This window comes from Macrobrachium rosenbergii, chromosome 12, assembly GCF_040412425.1.
Source record: "Macrobrachium rosenbergii isolate ZJJX-2024 chromosome 12, ASM4041242v1, whole genome shotgun sequence".
Classification (NCBI taxonomy): domain Eukaryota; kingdom Metazoa; phylum Arthropoda; class Malacostraca; order Decapoda; family Palaemonidae; genus Macrobrachium; species Macrobrachium rosenbergii.
The window spans coordinates 30,248,884-30,256,383 of NC_089752.1; the positions used below are offsets into that span (position 1 = coordinate 30,248,884).

At 35.5% G+C, this 7,500-nt stretch overlaps 2 protein-coding genes across 9 annotated transcripts in view; one reads left to right on the forward strand and one right to left on the reverse strand.

Moving 5' to 3' along the window:
* The window catches only part of Alg-2 (Apoptosis-linked gene-2), a 279,592-nt gene that overhangs the window by 157,021 nt on the left and 115,071 nt on the right, over positions 1-7,500 (reverse strand). For all 7 annotated transcript variants that reach the window (XM_067113781.1, XM_067113783.1, XM_067113779.1 and 4 more), the window contains one exon: positions 2,251-2,320. The gene's annotated coding sequence lies outside the window, so the exon portion shown is untranslated. The remainder of the gene's footprint in view (positions 1-2,250; positions 2,321-7,500) is intronic.
* The window catches only part of LOC136844489 (uncharacterized), a 190,819-nt gene that overhangs the window by 26,275 nt on the left and 157,044 nt on the right, over positions 1-7,500 (forward strand). The window lies entirely within an intron of this gene.

Here is a 7,500-nt window from a genome sequence, read left to right on the forward strand (position 1 = left end):
TTAACTGTTTGGTCATGATACAGAAATCATTTCTATGTTGTATTTTATGAATTTTATTGATTTTTAGAGCAATTTTTAGAGTAATTTTATTCACTGCTTAACAGATTCCCTGATGCTGCGTGGTGGTGTGTTTCTGTTTCCTATTATTAGCAGTTATAACTTGGACCATCGACGGATGGTCTCTTGTTTGTCACTTATTCATGAATAAGTTGTATTTTAACAGAGATCTCTCACATTCACAATTGATCCCTGATCCCATTTGCCTGCCGAGAGCAACCAAGATTCCCTGAACAGCAGCACCAATATGAAGCAAATGTGCCTCGCTGTCGAACTTCTCAGTTCCAGAGGTCCTTTATTCCTCACATCGCTGACTGTGGAACAGCCTCCCAGAGGATGTCGTGCCATCTGAACTTTTGAAGTTCAAGCGAAGACACCATGTATCACTACCCTAATACGATTCAACTTGTAATTTAATATTTTACTTACTTATCAGTTTGTTAATTTATCTGTTTTTCTAATAGCTGATCTCCTCTTTCTGTATTTCCCATTACACTCCGCCACTTATTTCAAATGAACACCATATTCTTTGGAAGCTTGAATTTCAAGTCAATAGCCCCTGTGGGCTTGTTTCATACGAATACGGTTCATTTTCTGAATAATATTAATAGTAAAAATAATCTGTCTGGCTGATCGTCTTCATCTCCTTGCGCTTCCTTTCCTTAATGGCTAAGGAGCCCTTTGTCTGGCACCGTTTATCCTTAGAAGGATTCCGAGAAAGTTTGTTCGGGAGAACCTGTAATCCCACAGCGCCTACAAAGGAGCTTCAGCTCGTAATAAGATTACGAAGTAGACCCGAGCAGCCTTGAGTTTCCCATTTAGCGGCCCCTTCTTCCTATCGCACTAAAGCTGGAAGAAAAACACCAGTACTGTTTACTTTGGTCCACAAAGGAACTCACGTTATGTGTACACATCCTTTTTCTTATCCTTCTGAACAATATCAAAATAAATGTCCCTGATATACAATGATTTTTTTGTTAGATTTCGTTTGCCCTGTTTACTCGACAGGAATTCGCGTCACGTACACTTTGAAGAAAACAATCTAGACATATAGATAATAAAAACAGTATTGTTTTTATATCCTTTTCCTCGTGTACACAAGAGATGTTAGGTCACGTATAAACTCCTTCCATTTTTTACCTTTTCAGCAATATACGAATACAGAAAACTAAAAAAAGAAATTAATTATTGTTTGGGAGTAATAAACCAGGGGCAAAATGAATAGGTGCGCGTAACGGTTGATTCTGGCAGGTAATTATATAAGTTAATTGCTGGCATTAAAGATTTTGGGATAAAACTGGTCTATGTATGTCTATACATACGTGTATATATATATATATATATATATATATATATATATATATATAATATAATATATATATATATATATTATATATATATATATATATAATATACAATAATAAAGTGTTTTTCATTTTCTTTGTCAGCAACGTCATTGTTCTTAACTTTTGATCTCATGCTTAATATGCTCCCATTTTACCCATAATTTAACAATCACCCAACTTAAATGTTTTTTTTTTTTCTGTGGGTTCTTATGCAAATTGTTACACTATCTTCCCCTAAAAATCTGTCTTAGAATAACCATCTAAAGAAGTTGTGTACTATATACTCTTATTACAATATCATTATTCTTATAAACACTCATTCTTCGTGGCCAGACTAAAGTACTCGAACCCCCCACACAAACTTCCACATGACTGATTACTCGTGTGTGGAAAGAAATAAAAAGCAGAGCATAAAAGAAAAAAAAGAGTGAAAAGTCAAAACTATTGATAACAAATAATATAGTTAATACTAGAATTAATAAACAAACTGAGTGTTCTTGACTGTACCGTTCAACAAGCAAGGATAGCCTCCCTGAGGGAAAAGATAATGAGGAGGGATATACATACAACTGAAGCTTTAAACTCTTAGTTCATTAACTGCTTTCACATTCCAATTTCCCTCAGAATTTTCAGGGCTAAGTCTCCGATGGCAGGATCTCAAGAGTGAAAAAATGCTTCAATGGATCATTCTATTATATATATATATATATATATATATATATATATATATATATATATATATATATATATATATATATATATGTGTGTGTGTGTGTGTGTGTGTGTGTGTGTGTGTGTACACGAATAAACAAAATAATGAAAGATTACAATGAAAAATTAGACCCACCTGTAAGTAGTAACCTTGTGCATCTTCTAAGTAAGGCCAGGAAGCAAGGAAGTGGAGAAGGCCACGGGACCTGGTTAAAAAGAAAAGATGTTTGCGTCAGAGGAGTTATTGATCGAGTAACCGTTGCTATAGATGGGTTTCTCAACAGCATGTTACAATAAGGTTTATTTATGAAGGCCGGGGCAACCGTCAATAGCAAATGGTTCATCCAGTGACAATGATGATTAGCACCTTCACTGTCACGATTGTGGTTAGAACAATCAGTTAATCTGGCAGATGAAGAGCCTTTTGTTGGCACAAGAATAATCACAGGAGCTCAAGGTGAAAGTGGAAACAACGGAAATTTGGCAATTGCATAGTATAAGGTAACACAGCTCCGAAAATAAGGCCATTTTATTTATTCTAGTGAATGACTAACTTTTTATGGGATTCTTTACCTACAATGGCACCTCAAATACGCACAAATATTCAGACTTTCCATAGACCCCAGAGAGAATGTGAATAAGACTGTACTAAAAATCTTTCGTGAAATATTATTCTCATTAGGCCTTAGCGTCTATCACACCCCAGCAGCTTCTTTGGACAACTGAATGTTTTCAGTAATGCGATGGCAGTGGACACCAGTCTATACTTTTTCAATCTGACCCAAGCACTGCTCTTAACTACTTTAATTATAAAGCTCTTGTGCATAAGCATCGAAAACGGAGTTGTTTTTCGTGTTGTTTTTATTGACACAAGACCAAGTAAGCTGGCTGACAGCAAAATAGGGTTCTGGGATCTTCGCTGTTTTCAGGGGATTACAACCTGATCTTTATTTTTGAAAATAAGATGGCGCAGCATGCAGCTGATGCAACTGGTGTGGCTGTACTTGCAAAACCAGTACTTTATTGATTAGTTATTGTACGCCATGATTCTCAATTCCTCAAAGTATTCCACATCACCTCCGGCCCCAAGTATTCTTTTTGAAGGGATGAAGACCACTTGTTCCCAGGACCACAGTTACTATTAGAAAGGTTTCATATATCATTTGTGCTACCATTGTTGCAACTATTCTTCCCTTGCCTTTCGGAATTTCACTGTCGTCAAAGAACCGTCATCTCGAAAAAATGTCTTCCTTGGCCATTTTCCTGAAGATTTACTTAAACAGGGAACTTTTAATCCGGACATCAGTGCCTTTATATCTAAGAGTTAGAGGCGCAGCTCTTTTTGCAGAACGAGTAACAGGAAGCTTTTAACTGTAATTTAAATGCTTGAGCTAAATTACACAGGGTAGTATAAAAGGCCTTTTATTCCCTTTACGGTAAAACTGTGCAACAGTGTGTCCGGCAGCTATTGAAATTGAGCCTTTCATGTTTGAGAGAGGCTGTATTGCTACGTTGCTGCACCATCTAATTTTCCCTGAATTATTTTCCTTATTTCCCAGCTACTGGAACGTGAGATACTCATTACCAAGGCTGGTAAGCAGACTAAGTCAAGAAACTGAAATGTATGCACGGAGACAATTACAGTGGAAATAGCCAAAGAGACTGAAGAGATACATAAGTGAACAAAGGCCGTAAAGAGTGGATTAAATGAGAGGGAACCTAGTAATACATCGACGAAAGTGTCAGTACAAAAGATCTTAGGGTGCTCCTATAATTTGCGTACCACTGACAGTAAGCGCATATAATTCAGAGAGAGAGAGAGAAAGAGGGGGGGGAAGGATGGTGGGGGTTGTAAAAGGAAAGGGAGGAAAGAAGGGTGAAACTAACTGTCTGACTGAACTTCGTAAAAAGTTAAGCCATTTCATACGCCCACAGCCTCTTCTTAAGACTAATTCCAAGACCAAAACAAGGAATCGTTTCTCCGGAACATTTCCTCGTCCTCAGGAGAGTTCGGTCAAGTGTTATCTTTGTCCGACTTGAGCTGAGGTTGAATGACAAAAAAAAAAGGTATGTTTTTCCCATCAACGATATCCTGTTCAGACTCAACATGGCCGCCGTCAATTCGAGTTTCCTTTCTTTTTCTGTTTTTGTTTTTGATAATTTGGTAAGTTTTTATTCAAGAGAGAGAGAGAGAGAGAGAGAGAGAGAGAGAGAGAGAGAGAGAGAGAGAGAGAGAGAGAGGTTTAAGTTTATACGTTCTTTTGCTTAAGATGAATACGTTATGTCAATCTTTCTTCCTGGTAATTTTTCTTATTATGAGAGAGAGAGAGAGAGAGAGAGAGAGAGAGAGAGAGAGAGAGAGAGAGAGAGAGAGAGAGAGAGATGTTCAAGGTAAAGAAGGAAAAATTTATACGTTCTGTTGCCTAAGGTGAATACGTTATGTCAATCTTTCTTTCCGGTAATTTTTCTTATCATGAGAGAGAGAGAGAGAGAGAGAGAGAGAGAGAGAGAGAGAGAGAGAGAGAGAGAGAGAAGATATTTAGGATAAAGAAGGGAAAGTTTACGCGTTCTTTCGCCTAAGATTAATACGTTGTCTATCTTCTTTCTGGTAATTTTTCTTATCATGAGAGAGAGAGAGAGAGAGAGAGAGAGAGAGAGAGAGAGAGAGAGAGAGAGAGAGAGAGAGAGAGAGAGAAATTTCCTTGTAGGGACCATCTCCATTTTTCTCCGGAACTGTGCATTAAAACAAGAAGGGAAGACGAATATATTATGGGAAGGTACTACACAGTGTCGGTGTCAACATACGCAAATAAATGAATATTTCAGGTATAGTGTATACTTAAAACAAATACATATGATTAAATGGTTGGCGGCCTTTCGATTACTTGGAGGCAAAGTATATTCATCATCATTAATTCCTGTTATTTTCATTATAATCCTATATTATCAGAAACCAACTCTTGAAGCAAATTTCATTACCTGTCAACTCGATGAAAACACCAATAGCCTGTGGCTAAATGTCACGCAAATCTACGGGTTTTCAATATTATGTTATCACTGTTATTGTTATTATTTTTACTTACTTGAGAGAATGAAATGAGGTGTTTGATCAACATTAAGCTTTATTACTACAATGAAAATATATTTTGATGGAATTCTCTACTGAAGTCATGATAAAAATCCGGATTTTAAAAGAGGCAGGTTAGATGATCCAGGAAGAGATCATCATTTGTTGTCATTGATGAAGGTTGCAATAAAATGTTATTTCATCACAATAAAATTCCTTTACAATAAAATGTTATTTCATTACAATAAAATTCCATTGCAATAAAATGTTATTTCATTACAATAAAATTCCTTTACAATAAAATGTTATTTCATTACAATAAAATTCCATTACAATAAAATGGTACTTCATTTCAATAAAATTCCATTTCAATAAAATGTGATTTCATTGCAAATATAAAACGAGATCTTGTCGAATGGCCGTACCGGTCTTTTGTTTATTACTCCACATCTAAGCAAATGAACATATAAAAGCCTACGGAACTTATAAAAATGCTTATATTACGAAATCTCAAATGAGTCTTAGATTAATCCTTGGTAACAAACATGACGCAAATCTTTACACAAGGATGAAGAACAAATGGCAATTTATGTCTGCATAAAACGTGTTTGCTTTAATAGCAATTAAGATTTCGACGCTATTCCATAATTTTGACTTCAAAGCAATACATAATAGTTTCGTCGTATGTCACAACTGACCAACATTTAATGTATTTTCCTTGGGGAAGTCGACGCAACAGTGTTTCGAAGGCCGAAGTATTTATTCGATATCCAAACTGCTTCACCTTTTCGTGTAATTATTTTCTAGAACCGGTGGTGTATAAAAAGGCATTTCGACCATCTTTCTCGGGGGATAATATTCATCGGAAAGAGACCGTACTTAAGTAATATTCCGGCAACTCACATAACCTTCATGAAATATGTTTTAGAGGAAAGAGAATGTACGAATATTTAGGGAATATCCAGAGACCACCCTCTTCCTTAACAGTTACCGGAGCGGAAAAATAGTTATGAAATATTCAGCGACGATGCCCTCCAACTCTGGTGCTTTTCAGAAGTTTTTCAATCTCGCTAAACTTTTACAATGTAGGGAATATTTACCTCCACTGATATGTTCAGGTGTGGGAGATTAGACCTGCGTCGGGTAACCAGTGCCAGGTATACCACGTGCGGCTATAGATAAGAAAAGCTCTTTGAAGCTTAGATTTGAGGTTTACGGAAAAAAAAAAACAGAAAATCGCTGGGATATTACATGCATCAGAAACTGCATGATTTCCTTTTATAATATTTGTGATACTTCGATGGCCGTACAACGAACCGAATTTTTCTACGCCACCAACAAAGTTGGAAGCATGTTGTTTATGTCTGTCTGTTTGTCGTTCGTTCACAAAAATATAGAAAAAAAATGACGGATATATTCAATCACAGTTTGGGGCAAAAATGGATCAGTATTCGTACTCACGTTTTTTTTTTTTTTACATATTTAGAATAAGTGAGAACATAGCAAGAGAGAATCTATTAAGTTTTTAATATTCTTTTCACGATGATTGCAAAAATCCTATGCATTCTTTAATAACTATGATTCTGATGATAAAAATGCAATGTTTGGCAATCAATAAGGCAATATTTCTGAATCAGAAAAAATGATTTACATTATGCACATTGTTTTCTTCACAATGATTCCTTTTGTCTTCTCTCATATGACATTCTGTTCCGGGAAAACTTTCCTAAAGGCATATGTTGGTTACTTCTACTAGAATCAACTAGCATTCTATAATAATAATAATAATAATAATAATAATAATAATAATAATAATAATAATAATAATAATAATAATAATAATAATGAAACAGCAGCAACAAATAAAATGGCAATCCGTTCCTTATAAGCATGAGCACTTGCCAAAAAAACGAGACAACGAAAGTGTAAGAAATGGTAAAACCCACAACTAAAATATTTTATTCGAAACTTCCAGGACGGAACTATAGAGTTTTAAGAGAAGGATTTCACTGTATTTACCGACATGGAACATTAATAGCTTTACGGTACATTAAATCCGAAGCAATTGTTCGATGTAAATTGTGAGAGAGAAAGCTCGGCGAATGGATAAATGTGAAGTACATAAAAGATGGTAGAATTCAAGGTGGATTAAAAGGATATGTGAAATGTGAAGTACATTAAAAAGATGGTTGAATTCAAGGTGGATTAAAAGGATATGTGAAATGTGAAGTACATTAAAAAGATGGTAGAATTCAAGGTGGATTAAAAGGATATGTGAAATGTGAAGTACATTAAAAAGATAGTAGAATTCAAGGTGGA